General features: G+C 46.5%; 1 long non-coding RNA gene across 2 annotated transcripts in view; it reads left to right on the forward strand.

Moving 5' to 3' along the window:
* LOC123377285 overlaps positions 1–14,820 on the forward strand; it is a 103,720-nt gene extending 88,900 nt beyond the window's left edge. For both annotated transcript variants that reach the window (XR_006582157.1, XR_006582155.1), the window contains exon 6: positions 14,442–14,820. This is a non-coding gene — a long non-coding RNA (uncharacterized LOC123377285). The remainder of the gene's footprint in view (positions 1–14,441) is intronic.
* The last annotated feature ends 2,869 nt before the right edge of the window (positions 14,821–17,689 follow it).

Below are 17,689 nucleotides of genomic sequence, written 5' to 3' on the forward strand. Positions count from 1 at the left end.
GTGACTGAAGATTCTAAGTCCTATTGTAAATAACTCAGTCTCCTAAGCACCTAAATCACTTTGGGAAATGGAACTTAGGCTCCTCAATCACTTAGGCACTTTTGAAAATGTTACCTTTGATCTCCTCACAGTATTTTTGCTCCTGGTAGTGTAGAGCAAATGGAGAAAGAAGACCAAGTCTCATATCATTTCTGTCTCATAAAAGGTGCAGGGGAAAATCTCATGAAAAACAAACACAAGAACTCCAGATATCCAGGTCTTCCCAAACGGATACTCTTGGGAGAAACCCAAATGCACCTAATTAACAGCTGCTGCAGAACCAGGAGAGGATGTTCACACCTGGGTTTTTTGGTCTTCTAAAATGGTGGCTATGATTGGGCTTTTGTTTTTATTTCAGCAAAGGGTTGGTGAATTTAATAAAACAAGTGATATATAGAAATGTGAATCCAGGGAATATTCTACACCAAATGACAGAATTATTTTAAATTAGAACACATTTGGTGACTAAACTACTTGATGGTTTGTTGTTAACTTTGTCCTATCAGTCTTTAATTTGAAATTGCTGTGATGTCTATTGATTAGTTTCATCTGAAGCACAAGCATCTGTTACAAAATATTGACTTTTGTATCACCTTTTAGCCAAGTAGGTTAATTGAATGGTGCTTGGGGAAATTATTTCAGACACCGTCTCTGGCTAATATTTATCTTCAGATAGCTAATGGAATTGTTTGACATTTAGCCAAGTTATTTGCTAAAAATACAGCCCTAGAGATGAAGTTGCGTAACTGAGGTAGTATTAGTTACCAGTTATGTTTTCAGCATGCTTTATCCTCCAGTTTGTTATCTTGACTAAAGAAAAAAAACCCACAGATTCTGCTCCCACTAAAGTTAATAGTTTTTCCATTGACTTTATGGTTCAGGTCCTGTTGTTTTTGAGAAATGTATTTCACTAGTGTGGTTCTGATGGGTAGTACACAATGATGGGCCGTACCATACAAGAGACTTGGTTTTACTTACAATAGTATCTCACTGTATTGCAGCTGTACAAAATATTCAAAACAAATCTTTTCTTCTGATTGTGGGTTTCAGTACAAACTTGAACCCCAGATCAAGTTCTCCATTAGAGTTGGGCAGAAGTTGAGGGATAGATTCATTGTTGTACTATGACTCAAAAGGTGATAGGACAGCAGAAGCAGCAGCCTTGGGTGCAAGGGGCATTCTGTGGTGGGGTGGAACGGTCCATTGGGAGGAGACATCAGGGGCAGGAGGAGGCATGAGTGGGGCAACCAGCACTCCCTGCAATAGCCCACATTACAACAGGGACTCAAATTAAGGCAGTCCAGTATGCCAGCCCCCACAGCTCCTAAATAAGGGCATGGCTACACTTGCAGATGTAGAGCGCCAGGAGTTAAACCAGCCTTCGTAGACAGCAGCAGGGAAAGTGCTGCTGTGTGTTCAGACTGTGCTCCTTGTGACTGTGGAGCATGTCCTACGTTAGCAGCTCTTGCAACACCACAGAGAGCAGTGCATTGTGGTAGCTATCCCAGTGTGCAAGTGGCTGCAGTGTGCTTTGGAAAGGGTTTTCAAAGCATGGGAGGCAGAGTGTCAGCATGCTAACTTGTAAGTTCAGACAGCAGCAGGAGAAAGGGGGAAACCCGACATCAGCTCCCACCCCCCCACCTCTCTCTCTCTCTCTCTCTCTATCACACACACACACACACCTGCCTCTGCAGCAGGAGCTTTCCACAGTAATGGTTTGCTCTGTGCCCCGAGCAGATAAGCATGTGGGCTGTCAGAAACAGAGCTTTGAAAGGGCATATCCGCATGCCTGCAGCCGTGTTCAAAACAATGACGAGAGTGGTCACTTGACTTCAGGGGATTATGGGACATTTCCAGAGGCCAATCACAGCACAGTAATGCAACACGTCAGCCACACTGACACCCTGGTGCTCCAGCTGGGGCGCAACAAGCTCTGTGCTTCTTGTGGAGGTGGATTACAAGGAGCACTCCAGCCAGGGCCGGCGCTTTCATTAGGCGACCCTAGGTGATCGCCTAGGTCGCCAGGATTCGGGGGATGGTATTTTGTGTGCTCCCCACGGGGCGCATGGGAGCTTCTGGTTCCACTCCCGTCGTGCCGCCGAAGAAGGACCTTCTGCCGACGTGCCGCGGAAAAGACCGGCAGGCAATTGAGCAGCTCAATGACTGCTGCTGTCGCCTGCGGCATTGCAGTGAAAGGTCCTTCTTCGGCAATGTGATGGGAGTGGAACTGGAAGCTCCCGTGCGCCCCATGGGGAGCGCACAAAATGCCGCCCCCCGAATTCTGCCTAGGGCGCCAGAAACTCTGGCGCCGCTCCTGGCTCCAGCTGCAGAGTCCAGGTGCTCTAAGTGCTTTGCCAGTGGGGACACCTCAGGAGTTATAGCACCTAGGGCTGATTTAATGCGCTCTAACTTGCAAGTGTAGCCAAGGCCTAAGAGAGGCTCATGCGAAAAACCAGACCTCTGTGCAGGGATGAATCTGCCCTGGACCAGAGTTTTGGTTTGGACCCTTCTCTAGCAAAGCTGAACAGGGCTAAAGAAGTGCAAAGTCTTATTATTTATGTAAACATCCACCAGTAGTGATTTACTTCATTGATATCAGTAAGCTATAAATGAAACGTAGAAGTCAAGTTTACTTAATATAAATCAGTAAACTACTGGGATAAGTAAAGCAGGCTGCAAAGTGCAATATGATGTGCTTCTCTTTCCATATAATTTAACAAGTAGCTCAGTAGATAAAAATAGATGTACTGGCTTTGCCAATACAATTTGACTGTTTTTCAATCAATATATCATAATCTATGACAATGACTGAGCATAAAGCAGATTGCATTTTATACTCCTGAAACAATTTAGGTTGTTTATCCTCATACAGAGAACCTGCATTAAAATTCCACCATCTCCCATGATGGAGATTGTTAATATAGGTTAAACTGAACTGTGGAGTGAATTGTATAAAGTAGATTGCATTGTTGAGATACATTTCTTTAAGAATCTTTGCTACCCATGCTCCCATATATTTTTAATAAAAAACACAGTTTGATTCTTCCCTCCCTCAAACCAGATTTACAAGTGCAATCCCATTGCCTTCATTAGAATTACTCCTTATTTACAGGTGTGTGAGTGAGATCAAAATCAGGCCAATGTGTCCGGCATTAAGAAAAGACACCCAGGTTCTAAATGTGCTCTGTGATCAGGATATTGTTTAAGTCAAGAGACCTGCATGAGCAGAACATGCCCATGAAGCATCAAATTCTGCCCTCATTATATCTGTGCTACCCATTAAAATTGCGCTCGCTCTCTCTCTGCCTGTCCTGGGAAGAGTTGGCTTGGAGGTTGCATGTTTTGAACCTGGGAGAAGGCTGAAGGCAGGAAAGTGGAAAAAGAAGCTTGCAAGCTGGAGAGGGATGAAGTCATGAGACATGGTAGAGGGAGTTTTCTGCTGGCTCTCTAAGCCAGAGAGCTGGGAAGGGCTGAAGGTAATGGAGTAGTGGAAAAGCTTAACTGTTGACATTTCCAGGCCTGGTCAGGTAGATCCAGAGGAACTGTAACAGGGTGAGGAATGCTCTGTGCAGAGAGGCTGTGGGGGTTCCTGCTGGAAAGAGGGGTTGTACTCCAGTTTGAAAGGCTTGGTTGCCTGTCCTGGTACCAAGACAGGAGATGGCTGTGCTGGAGGGCTGGGATATAGTAAATGACATCAGTGCTGTATTTTGCATGTACTGTAAGGACTGTGCTTGGGGGAATCTGGATTATGGTGTTGGGACTTATGGCTTATGTACACTGAGCTTCTATAATAAATGAACCCCAGAAGGGTTATATTTATAGTTGGGAAGATGCTTTGGACTATTTCTGGGGACTCAGAGGGAAACTGAGCTGGGGTACTTGCAGCAGGCCATGACACAATATGATAGTTTCATGGGTGGGGCTGCCCTTCTTACAACTTGCTTTTCTTTTTAACAAAAACAAGTGTTTTGTTTTGTTTTTTATCATCAGAATTTCCAGCAGGAGGGGAAAAAAACCCTTTGCACGATTTAGCTCAATGGTGAACAAAGGTTTTCAGGAACAGGCCCACAGCTAAAGATCCATAAAACTGTATTAAATTTAGTAGACTTCTTAGTTTTCTTTGAGGTGCTAGTTAATTTTTCAGCTTTAGGAAAAACATTCTCAGCAGAAAGATAGAAAATGGAGGTTGAACAGGCTTTGCAAAAAGATGGCTTGATCCAAACTCTCCCCCAGGGTTTTCATCTAAATCCAAACTTTGTATTTCAGGCCCTAATATTCCTGCCCTATTTTATCGCTAGTAGCTGATGTATCTTGTGCACATCAACTTTTGGTATATATGCCTTGGTAACAAGTTGTGCGGTAACATGTAACCTTTCATACCCCTCTCCAAATGGGAAGTATAAACACATGGTAGATACGTCTCAGAAATAAATTAGATTATGCTAATGAATTTTATTTTATACAGTCCTTATCTCCCATGAAAATCCTAAGTACCTCCCAATGAAAGTGTATTAAAAGCAGAGAGAGACCCAGCTAAAAGCACAAAAACATCAGAGTGGTGTGGAAAGCCTGAAAATGTCTGAGCAACTATTGAGATAAATCAAATCTCAGGGTACGTCTTCACTACCCGCCGGATCGGCGGGTAGCAATCGATTTCTCAGAGTTCGATATATCGCATCTCATCTAGACGCGATATCGAACCCCGAACGCGCTCCTGTCGACTCCGGAACTCCACCGGAGCGAGTGGCGGTGGCGGAGTTGACGGGGGAGCCGCCGACGTCGATTCCGCGCCATGAGGACGGGTAAGTAATTCGAGTTAAGGTACTTCGACTTCAGCTACGCTATTCACGTAGCTGAAGTTGCGTACCTTAGATCGACCCCTCCCCCAGTGTAGACCAGGCCTTAGATTCATATAACTCTACCACTGCACCACGCCCATCTTTCAAAAGTCTGCTCGCTGGTACTGCCAACCCCAAGGGTTCAAAAACAGTAAAGTGCTCCTCCTCCCTAATCATTCTATTTTAAATAATTTACAGCTTGGGTTCTTATTTGCCTTGTGGTTTCTGGACCTCTAGTGTTCATGTTTTCTCCATGACTGTGAGGGCTAAGAACTTTTTTTATCTAAACCTGAGTTTCTCAGGTATTCCCATCAGAAGCTGGGGGCTCTAAGCAAAGACCATGCACTGTGAAACCTACAGTAAAATCATGAGTTGGCAACACTGCAATCACATTTGGTCTAAGACTTGTCTACATGCACAGTGATGCAGCGACGCTGCTGCACCATGTCGGGTGAAGAAGCTCTAAGCTGATGGGAGAGAGCTCTCCTGTCGGCATAGCGCTATCCACATCAGTGCTTCTGTCAGTGTAATTTATGTTGCTCGGGGGGTGGTTTATTCATGTCCCTGAGCAACATAAATTCTGCCAATGTAAGCCGTAGTGTAGACATAGCCTAAAAATAAGCTGGTTGATAGGATGTTAGAAGCTTGACGATGTATGTAGTATTCAGGCTCCTAGGGATTTGAAAGATAACGCTAAAACTAAGTATCTGTTACTCTATTTCTGCACTGCGGGGGGAGGGGGCAGAGGTGCCTTAAACACACTTTTACACTCCCGGGTCTCTAGAGCCTGCCAGACCACTACTGTAAGTTATAGCAGCCTTAGGACTGCTGCTGTACCCTGCATTCCCTGGTCTTCCATGAAGTGTGAAAAGCACAGTGCTCCAGCCATGCATCCCTCCCCCCACCCCCACCCCAAACCTCCCACCTCCCACCTCCTGCCTGGCCCTAGCTCACAGCCCTGTGCTCAGGATTTAAATTCTCAGAGATTATTTCCTGGAGCCCCTCCTCCCTCTCCATTTGAGGCTCTGGGTTTCAGCTGTGAGGCAGGGGATCTCAGAGCTTTAGCCCTGTGGGGGGGCTTGGGTGTCTGAGGTGTTCATCCCTGCAAGAGGCACTGGGGCTTCTGCAGGTTTGAAAATATTTACCAGAGTGGCTCTGGCTGAATTTAATCCCTGCCTCTGCTGAGGATCAGGAGTGGAGCTGGTTTTACCAGCCCTCTGCAGGCCAGAGACTCCCAGAACTAGAGCTATTTCCCGGGGGGCTGTTTCTGGTTTTATGGCCTCTCTGTACTACCAGAGCAATGTAACATAGCCAGGAGGAGGCAATGGAGAATTGAGCCCCAAAACTTTACATTTGATCCAGCTGTCTAAAGACAACCTGTGCAAAGAGGGAAGTAGAGAGCATGGGCGCCAACTTATATGGGCTCCTGGGGCTTTAGCCCCAGGAATATTCACAGTCAGGGGCTCTGCTCCAGCAATATTTGGAGCTAGGTTTCTCCCCTGCTCTGGGCTGCCGGCAGCCGCCAGGAGCCCAGAGCCTTTTAAATCCCAGCCGCGGCTGGGAATCAGAGGGCTCTGGGCTGCCTGCAACCACGGGGAGCCCAGAGCCCTCTGACTCCCGGCCGCGGCTGAGATTTAAAGGGCTCTGGGCTCCCCGCGGTTGCAGGCAGCCCAGAGCCCTCTGACTCCCGGCCGCGGCTGAGATTTAAAGGGCTCTGGGCTCCCCGCGGTTGCAGGCAGCCCAGAGCCCTCTGACTCCCGGCCGTGGCTGGGATTTAAAGGGCTCTGGGCTCCCCGCGGTTGCAGGCAGCCCAGAGCCCTCTGATTCCCAGCCGCGGCTGGGATTTAAAGGGCTCTGGGCTCCCCACGGCTGCCAGCAGCCCAGAGCCCTTTGAATCCCAGCCCCTGGCCGCTGATTGCCCCCTCCCCAGACCCCTGCCCCAACTGCCCCCCAGGACCTCCACCCCCTATCTAAGCACCACTGTTCCTTGCCCCCCAATTACCCCCTCCCAAGATCCCTGCCTCTAACTGCCCCTTGGGACCTCAGCCCCTATCTAAGCCTCCCTTCTCCTTCTCCCCAACTGCCCCCTCCTGAGACCCCACCCAACTTCCCCCCAGGACCTTCCTACCTGTCCCCTGATAAACCTCCTGGACTCCCATGCCTATCCAATTGCTGCCTGTCCCCTGACTGCCCCTCCGAACCTCTGCCCCATCCAACCCTCCCTGCTCCTTGTCCCTTGACTGCCCCCCCCGGAACCCCCTACCTCTTCTCCAACCCCCAAACTGCTTACTGTGCCACTCAGACCAGCGTGTCTGGCTCCGTGCAGCTCCAGACAGTTGCTGCCATGCTCCCCCATGGAGCCCACAGCCCTCTCCCACCCCCAGCACCTGCCTTCCAGATTTGAACACCTCAAAATTCAGGAGTGCTCAAGCTCGGTTTGGGCAGCTTTTACTTCATTTCTCCCAAATCAGTTTCCCCTGCAAGGTGCCAACTGAAGGTGTTGGAGAACAGAGAGATCGGGTGGCCTCCTAATGCCTGGAAAAGAGACAAAGGCCGGAGGAGGGAGTGTCAGTGCCTGTGCGGACTTCTGGGAAGTGCACGGTGTGGAAGGGGATGCTGTGATGCTTTGGAACAACTCCATACAAAGCCAGTCAGGACTCTGGGGGAGCCTCCTCTCTTGGAGCATACTGTCTCCAGGGCAAGAAGCTTACACCTTCCTGGGTCTGACCTCGGAGCATTCAGCATGACCTTCCACATGATGCACTTTCCACAGCGAGTCTGCCCAGGCTGGTCCTGGGGCAACCAGAGGTCCCTGCACCCCAACTCCGCAGTCAGATGTGACTCTCAGCCAGACAGTAAAACAGAAGGTTTATTAGATGACGGGAACACAGTTTAAACAGAGCTTGTTGGTACAGAAAACAGAACCCCTCTGTCAGGTCCATCTTGGGGGGTGGGGAGCCCAGAACCAAGTTCTGGGTCTCTCCCCATTTCCCCAGCCAGCTCCAAACTGACACTCCCTCCTCTGGCCTCTGTGTCTCTTCCGGTCAGGGAGGCCACCTGATCTTTGTCCCCAACACCTTCAGTTGGCATCTTGCAGGGAAAACTGAGGCACCCACACAGTATTCAGAGAAAATATTAAGAACATTCCCACTTCATCACAACAGGTACAACAAAATATAATACTGTATATTGAAGTAGGCAAGTGCTGCTTCTGACTTTCTACTTTTAATTGACCCTTGTAATCTTGTGGCACTGACGCGTTGTAGCTTCATTTTATATCGGCTTACAGGGCGGGAGCGGGGGGGGGCACCACCATTTTGGGCCCCACCAAAAATTATACAAACCTGCCGCCTATGGTAGAGAGCAGAGGGGACTTGTTCTTCCCAGCGTCAGTAAGAACTGAGCATTGCACAATTGAGTCAGGAGTGGGCAGGAGGACTGGCTGAACCAGTGCAGCTACACTGTTCATGGCTTCCTGACTAGAAACCATTATGGACAGTGCTGGTTTAACTGGACATGGCCTAAAGAAAACCTGACCCAAGTGTTGCAAGCAGTGCTCGTAAAACATTCCGGACAATGTCTGTGTGAGACGCAAGGCATGTATAGGTATTTTTGTGCTCAAAATGGTCCAGGCACAGTTTCTTCAAATGATTTAGTGTGGAAAGGGCATATTATTTATAATCATGTATATTATGTGCCAAGCAAAAATTGGGTCCCCATTGGGCTAGGCACTGTACAAACAGAAGTAGATGCTTACGATCTAAATAGGCAAGACAGATACAGGGTTGGGAAAGGGGTGGAAGACACAAGCAGAGTGAACAATATGATGGCAGCCAATAGCATGTTCATTGTAGGACTTTTTTGGAAGCAGAGTGGGGAGAGGCTTAGTTAGGAGGCAATCAGCTAAATGGAAAGAAAAGGTAAGGGGGTGAGCGGGGCAAGGAAGAAAGGGGTAAGAGGTGCTGGTGTGGTGGAGTGAATCTGAGGAGAAGATGCTGGGGATTGGTGCAAACAGCCATTCAATACAGGGCAGAGTAAGTCCCATCTAAATATCTAAAGGTCCTTGCTTTGGCTGCTTCTGCTTCTACCAGAGTTGAGACTGAAGCCCCAGTCCTGCAAAATGATCTGCATGGCATCCAGTTGAAGCGGTGGTCTCCCTGCATAGATCACTTTGCAGATCTTCTGAGCATAATCTGAGTTGAGGCTTTAACCTAAAATCCTGAAGCAAAACTGACAAGTGCTAAGCAGGACTACTTGATTATATGACTTTGTATGGTGCAGGGCCGTCTCCAGGGTTTTTGCTGCCCCAAGCAGCAAAAAGAAAGAAAAAAAAAAGCCATGATCATGATCTGCAGCTCTACTGCCGCCACTTCAGTCTTCAGCGGCAATTTGGTGGCTGGTCCTTCGCTCCAAGAGGGAGTGAGGAACCCACCGCCGAATTGCCGCCAAAGACCCGGACATGCCGCCTCTCACTGTTGGCCACCCCAAGCAGCTGCTTCCTGGGCTGGTGCCTGGAGCCGGCCCTGGTATGGTGGGCCTAAGAGACAGACGGCAGGCTCCTCTATATACTCCCCCGGTATTTATATTTAGGTCAGTAATTTGTTGCAGTTAAACAGCATGGAGTGAACTTCAGTGCAAATGCATTTGCTTTGCATGGGATTTATTTGTACAGGGCCATATTTTCAGAATTGCCCTAAACCCAATTACTATTGTAACACTTTGACCTGAGCTGTTTTGAAAATGTGGGTGCCGAGCAATAGATGACATCTAAAGAATAATGCTCACTCAATCTCACTATATCTGAATGAATCTATATGGTTATGTCTATACTGGAATAAAAGACCAGTGGCATGGCCATGGCTGGCCCAGATTAGCTGACTCGGGCTCTGTCTACGGAGATAAAAATTGCTGTGTAGATCAGGGATAGGCAACCTTTGGCATGTGGCCCATCAGGGAAATCCGGTGGCGGGCTGGAACAGTTTGTTTATCTGCAGCATCCACAGGTTCGGCCAATCGCAGCTCCCATTGGCTGCAGTTTGCTGTTCCAGGCCAATAGGGGCTATGGGAAACAGCGGCCAGCAAATCCCTTGGTGCTCGGCCCACGCCACTTCCCGCAGCCCCCATTGGCATAGAACGGCGAACCGCAGCCAATGGGAGCTTCGATTGGCTGAACCTGCGGACATTGCAGGTAAACAAACCATCCCGGCCCGCCGCTGGATTTCACTGATGGGCCGCCTGCCAAATGTTGTCGATCCCTGGTGTAGGGCTGGAACTGGCCTCTGGGAACTTCCCCCTTGTAGGGTCCCAGCCTAAGCCCCAGTGTCTACACAACAATTTTACAGCCCTGTGAACCCAAGTTACCTGACCCAGACCAGCCATGTGTGTTCAGTTGCTGTGTAGATGTACCCTATGTGGTTTACTGAGGCTGTGGCTACACTTAGCACTTCAAAGCGCTGCCGCGGTAGCGCTGCCGCGGCAGCGCTTTGAAGCGCTAAGTGTAGTCAAAGCACCAGCGCTGGGAGAAAGCTCTCCCAGCGCTGTCCGTACTCCACCTCCCTGTGGGGAATAACGGACAGCGCTGGGAGCCGCGCTCCCAGCGCTGGGGCTTTGACCACACTGGCGCTTTGCAGCGGCGCAATTTGCAGCGCTGGAGAGGGTGTGTTTTCACACCCTGCTGCAGCGCTGCAAATTTGTAAGTGTAGTCTGTCAATTCAATACACAGCAAGTACTGCTTCTCTTTAAAAAAACAAGAGGGATGTTTATCAGGATAAAAGTCATTACATTCCTGCATGTCTGGCATGAGAGGAATTTGAGGTGGAGCAGTGCAGAGTTCAAAGTCCCTGTGGGATTGTAACAAAAAACTCAGGGTCTGCATTTGAAAGATCATGCCTGGGTCTATCTGGGGTAATATGCCTTTTGTTGAGAAGGAGCTCCCAACAGCAGTTCTTTAAAATCCTTGGGACATGATTAATCCAAACACTGACTGAAACACCTTTAAAAAGAACAGGAGTACTTGTGGCACCTTAGAGACTAACAAATTTATTTGAGCATAAGCTTTCATGGGCTACAGCCCACTTCATTGGATGCATAGAATGGAACAGATAAGAAGTGTGTGTGTGTGTGTGTACACACACCTACCTACCTACAGAGAAGATGCCATACCAGCTCTAAGAGGCTAATTAATTAAGATGACCTGTTATCAGCAGGAAAAAAACTTTTGTAGTGATAATCAAGATGATCAATTACAGACAGTTGACAAGAGGTGTAAGGATAGTTATCGTAAGGAAATAGATTCAAGTAGTGTAATGACTCAGCCATTCCCAGTCTCTATTCAAGCCAGAGTTAATGGTATCTAATTTGCAAATCAACTCAAGCTCAGCAGTTTCTCACTGGAGTCTGTTTTTGAAGTCTTTCTGTTGCAAAATTGCCACCTTCAGGTCTGTTACTGAGTGGCCAGAGAGGTTGAAATGTTCTCCTACTGGTTTTTGAGTGTTATGATTCCTGATGTCAGATTTGTCCATTTATTCTTTTGCATAGAGACTGTACAGTTTGGCCATTGTACATTAGTAGCTGTGCAGGTGAACAAGCCCCTGATGGCGTGGCTGATGTGATTAGGTCCAGTGATGGCGTCACTTGAATAGATATGAGGCAGAGTTGGCATCAGGCTTTGTTGCAAGGATAGGTTCCTGGGTTAGTGTTTTTGTTGTGTGGTGTGTGGTTGCTGGTGAGTATTTGCTTCAGATTAGGGGGCTGTCTGTAAGTGAGGACTGGTCTGTCTCCCAAGATCTGTGAGAGTGATGGATGGTTTTTCAGGATAGGTTGTAAATCTTTGATGCGCTGGAGAGGTTTTGGTTGGGGGCTGAAGGTGACAGCTAGTGACTTCTGTTATTTTCTTTGTCGGGCCTGTCCTGTAGTAGGTGGCTTCTGGGTACTCTTCTGGCTCTGTCAATCTGTTTTTTTTCACTTCAGCAGGTGGGTATTGTATTTTTAAGAACGCTTGATAGAGATCTTATAGGTGTTTGTCTGAGGGATTGGAGCAAATGTGGTTGTATCTTAGAGCTTGGCTGTAGACAATGGATCGAGTGGGGTGTCCTGAATGGAAGCTGGAAGCATGTAGGTAAGTATAGTGATCAGTAGGTTTTCAGTATAGGGTGGTATTTATGTGACCATCGTTTATGAGCACAGTAGTGTCCAGGAAGTGGACCGTTTGTGTGGATTGGTCCAGGCTGAGTTTGATGGTGGGATGGAAATTGTTGAAATCATGGTGGAATTCCTCAAGAGCTTCTTTTCCATAGGTCCAGATGATGATGTCATCAATGTAGCATAAGTAGAGTAGGGGCGTAAGGGGACGAGAGCTAAGGAAGTGTTGTTCTAAGTCAGCCATGAAAATGTTGGCATATTGTGGGGCCATGCAGGTGCCCATAGCAGTGCCGCTGACTTGAAGGTATATATTGTCTCCAAATGTGAAACAGTTGTGGGTGAGGACAAAGTCACAAAGTTCAGCGACCAGGTTAGCCGTGACATTATCGGGGATACTGTTCCTGACGGCTTGTAGTCCATCTTTGTGTGGAATGTTGGTGTAGAGGGCTTCCACATCCATAGTGGCTAGGATGGTGTTTTCTGGAAGATCACCGATGGATTTTAGTTTCCTCAGGAAGTCAGTGGTGTCTCGAAGCTGGGAGTGCTGGTAGCATAGGGCCTGAGGAGAGAGTCCACATAGCCAGACAATCCTGATGTTAGGGTGCCAATGCCTGAGATGATGGGGTGTCCAGGATTTCCAGGTTTATGGATCTTAGGTAGCAAATAGAATACTCCTGGTCGGGGTTCTAGGCATGTGTCTGTACAGATTTATTCCCGTGCTTTTTCAGGGAGTTTCTTGAGCAGATGGTGCAGTTTCTTTTGGTAACTCTCAGTGGGATCAGAGGATAATGGCCTGTAGAATGTGGAGTTAGAGAGCTGCCTAGCAGCCTCTTGTTCATATTCCAACTTATTCATGATGACGACAGCACCTCCTTTGTCAGCCTTTTTTATTATGATGTCAAAGTTGTTTCTGAGGCTGTTGATGGCATTGTGTTCAGCACGGCTGAGGTTATGGGGTAAGTGATGCTGCTTTTCCACAATTTCAGCCCGTGCACATTGACGGAACCAATCTATGTAGAAGTCCAGTCTGTTGTTTCGGCCTTCAGGAGGAGTCCACGCAGAATCCTTCTTTTTGTAGCATTGGTAGGAAGGTTTCTGTGGGTTAGTATGTTGTTCAGGGGTGTGTTGGAAATATTCTTTGAGTTGGAGACGTCGAAAGTAGGATTCTAGATCACCGCAGAACTGTATTATGTTCGTGAGCCTGGAGGGACAAAAGGAGAGGCCCTGAGATAGGACGGACTCTTCTGCTGGGCTGAGAGTATAGCTGGAAAGATTCACAATGTTGTGGGTGGGTTAAGGGAACTGCTGTTGTGGCTCCTTGTGGCATGTAGCAGTTTAGATAGTTTAGTGTCCTTTTTCCTTTGTAGAGAAGCAAAGTTTGTGTTGTAAATGGCTTGTCTAGTTTTTGTGAAGTTTGTCCATGAGGAAGTTTGTGTGGAAGGTTGGTTTAGCAACTGTCTTGTATTCACTGTCAAGGCTTTTTACAGACAGCCTATCCCCAACCTACCTGTCTGCTCACATTCACTACTGAGCTGTTGACACTTGCCTCCGATCGGCCTATGATGCCAGCTTTCTGTATTCTCCAGACTGTCTATATCCATCTGTGGTCTCTGATTTTGTACTTAGATTATAGGCTATTTGGGGCAGGGAGCATCTTTACTGTTCTGTGCTTGTGCAGTGCTTAGCACAATGGCATCCTGGTCCATGACTGACGCTCTTAGGCACTAGTGCAATACAAATGAATAATGCCATCTTGTCTAGTGGGCACTGACATAGGCCATAGCCTGAGATGTGCTGAGCCCTTGTAGCTCCCACTGAAATCAGCAGGTTGGATTCTGGGGTCTTCACTCAGTCCTTGCTCATGCAAAACTCTCAAGTAAAAGCTGAATAAAGATTTCATTTGGCCCAGTAGGAACTGTGAGTGACCAGCGCTCTGAATTTGGCTCTGTTTAGTTGCTAAACCTGGCTTATGACCCAATCCTACAAACATCTACAAGTATGAGTAACTTACTCATGCAAGCACTCCCATTAACTTTAATGGGAGTTGAGAGCACTGTGTCTCACAAAAAACATTCAGCATCTTACAGGAGAATGACTACAACCTCCACACTGCATACGTGGCTGTAAACATGTTGCATTACAAGCTATAAGGTTGGAGTTTGATGTCTTGCAATGTATTATTTCCCTGCTAAATGTCTGTGAATCATTGACCTTGGCAGAATCCTTCTTGTCAGCATTAACACACCTGTGTAATCTGTGTACTGTAATTAGACTTTATTAGCAAGCATGCCATGCAAATTAAAAGCTGATGGTTGTTAGCTTAATTTAGGGGAGGAAGACTCCCAGCTTCAGAATCTTGAAGAAATGTGGGCACTATTAATTCTGGCAAGCCTAAAAATAAGGGTCTTTGTTTTAAATTCACAGGAACAGGACATGAACTGGCCTTCCACCCTGCTCACCTGATTGTTTTCTGTGAGGAGTCCAGCTACCAAAATATATGTGTCCTGCCCTTTGCTGCCTCCCGGGTTTGCTGTTCCATGTTTTGGCATCCATGCAGCTGGCATTTGAACTACACTGTAGCCCTCAGGGGAAGAAGTGACAGATTTTGTTTAGGATCAGCAGCTCTTTTTAAAAGATAAATTGCTATTTCTTTTGTTTTGAGAGGTTAAATTTTGAAACTGTCAATTTTGATTGTGTGGCTTTAAATAATTGAGTATTATATATAACAGGATCTGATCCTGCAAATCCATACTAGTGTGAGTAGTTACCAGGGGCAGCTCCAGGCACCAGCACGCCAAGCACGTGCCTGGGGCGGCAAGCCGTGGGGGGCGCTCTGCCGGTCGCCGCTAGGGCGGCAGGCAGGGTGCCTTCGGCGGCATGCCTTCGGAGGGTCCGCTGGTCCCGCGGCTTTGGCGGACCTCTCGCGGCTTCGGCGGATGCGGGAGGTCCTCCGAAGCCGCGGGACCAGCGGACCCTCCGCAGGTACGCCTGCGGGAGGTCCGCCAAAGCCGCGGGACCAGCGGACCCTCCGTGCTGGGGGCGGCAAAATGTCTAGAGCCGCCCCTGGTAGTTACATTAGTCCAGTGGGATCATTTGCAAGATTAAGGATTAGTCTTGGGAGTAAGGGTCCAGTCCTGTCCCACTAAAGGCAGTGTAAAAAATTCACAGTGACATTAACTGTACATGACTTGGGGAGAGAAAGCACAGGTTTATAGCTGGTTGATATTTGAGTTACCACAAAGTCAAACCTCAATACAGGGATATATATTTGGACTACAGATAAAGAGTATCTTCTGCTCAGCCCAAAATGGGAACTCCATCTGCTTCTAATGAAGTTGTAAGTATGCTCCAAAATTTAAGGGACAGCAAATGGAGGAATCCTGCAGAAAGCCTTCAATATAATGTAAAGATGTTTCAAATGGAATCTTCTGTTTCGTCTACTAGTCTTCTCAGTAAAGACAGTAAGTGTTCAGAGAGCCTGATGTGGATGAATGTTCTGACAGCCTCGTTCTGCTCAAACTGCAAATACTTCAACAAAAATACTAGGAAGCCCCATCAGTGGTTGAGTCAGGTCACGGGGTTAGGAAAGGCATGTCTGGGAATCTCAACAGTCCAACCACAGAGCTTGGGTTATTGCTGGGGAAGTCCATATTTCTGTAAAACAATGTCAGAGAAAAAGCACTCTGGAACTTCCAGTAATGATAACTCCAGGAGCATGAACTCTGAAAACTGGAAGAACAGGACTACCATTAAAGGAAATTACCAGAGAGGAGGGGGGAAAAAAGACCTTCATTAGCAGAGCTTTCCATTTAGTAGTTTAGTCACTTATATCTTTACAGAAAGGATTGTTACATCATTTAAAAGTTTAAACTTTAGTTGTTGGGTCTGTTGACCTTGTCTTCCAATTGCTTATTACCAGGCATAGTGCTTACTACTATGAAAAATAATAAGCTCTTACATACAGCTTTTCATCCAGAGATCTCAAAGCACTTTTACAAAACAGGTAAGCATTGTTACCCCCCCACACACACACACTTTACAGATAAGGCAATTGAAGCACAGAGAAGTGAAGTGACTTGCTCTAGTTTATCCAGCAAACCAGTAACAGAGCAATGAATAGAGCCTAGGTCTCCTGAGTCCCAACGCAGTGCTCTGTCCATTAGTTCACACGGAATAGTTCTATTGAATTGAGTACAGTATACAGGTGATACTTAGCCAAGTGTTTGCAGAATTAGGCCCTAAGTTTGTAAAGAACCATGTAAATGTATGGTGCTATATAATTGTTTTTATAACAGTAAAGATTAAACGTGATTATTAATAGGAAAAAATAAATTCAGTCTTTCCTATGAACTCACACAGGAAAATGATAAAAGACAAAAACACCACAACACCACAAAGCAATCACTCTATATCTGACCTATCAGTCCTCATCCTCAAAGGAAACTACACAACACTTTCAACAAACGAGCCTGGGAACTTAAATTCATAACTTTGCCAGACACTAAAAATCATGGTGTTAATAAAGACACTGGATTTATGGCTTATTACAACAAATTGTAACCCACAACCCCCTTTTGTCCTATAACTACAGGGTGTTCACAGGCCACTTCATTTTGAATGAGCCCTTAGAATATGCACTAACTGCTTATGCTGAACTATCTGTTGGATCTTTTATTTACTGTGACACTCTTAGTGCCTTTCCCAAACCTGATAAAGAGCTCTGTATAGCTCCAAAACTTGTCTCTCTCACCAACAGAAGTTGGTCCAATAAAAGAGATTATCTCACCCGCTTTCTATCTTTAAATCCAGAAGGATGACATTTTTCCTAGTGACATAGCGACAGTGATGAACTACCAAGAAGTCTCTAACCACTCACTGATAGACTTGAAGGTGGCAATTTTGCAACAAAAAAACCTTCAAAAACAGACTCCAAAGACAGGTTTCAGAGTAGCAGCCGTGTTAGTCTGTATCCGCAAAAAGAACAGGAGTACTTGTGGCACCTTAAAGACTAACAAATTTATTTTAGCATGAGCTTTCGTGAGCTGCATACTTCCACCTTTTCATGTTCTCTGTATGTATAAATATCTCCTGTCTGTGTGTTCCATTCTATGCATCCGAAGAAGTGAGCTTTAGCTCACGAAAGCTCATGCTACAATAAATTTGTTAGTCTTTAAGGTGCCACAAGTACTCCTGTTTTTTTTGCGGATACAGACTAACACGGCTGCTACTCTGAAACCTGTCAAAGAGAAACTGTTGAACTTGAATTAATATGCAAATTAGATACAATTAACTTAGGTTTAAACAGAGACTGGGAATGGTTGGGTCATTACACTAATTGAATCTATTTCCCTATGTTAAGTTCTCCTCACACCTTCTATGGGTTATCTCGATTATCATTTCAAAGGTTTTTTCTCCTGCTGATGATAGCTCATCTCAATTGATTGGACTCTTCCAGTTGGTATGCATACTTCCACCTTTTCATGTTCTCTGTATGTATAAATATCTTCTGTCTGTGTGTTCCATTCTATGCATCCAAAGAAGTGAGCTGTAGCCCATGAAAGCTTATGCTGAAATAAATGTGTTAGTCTCTAAGGTGCCACAAGTACTCCTGTTCTTTTTGCGGATACAGTCTAACACGGCTGCTACTCTGAAACCTACCAAGAATGGTAACC

The sequence above is a fragment of the Mauremys mutica genome, chromosome 9 (genome assembly GCF_020497125.1).
Source record: "Mauremys mutica isolate MM-2020 ecotype Southern chromosome 9, ASM2049712v1, whole genome shotgun sequence".
In the NCBI taxonomy this organism is placed as follows: domain Eukaryota; kingdom Metazoa; phylum Chordata; order Testudines; family Geoemydidae; genus Mauremys; species Mauremys mutica.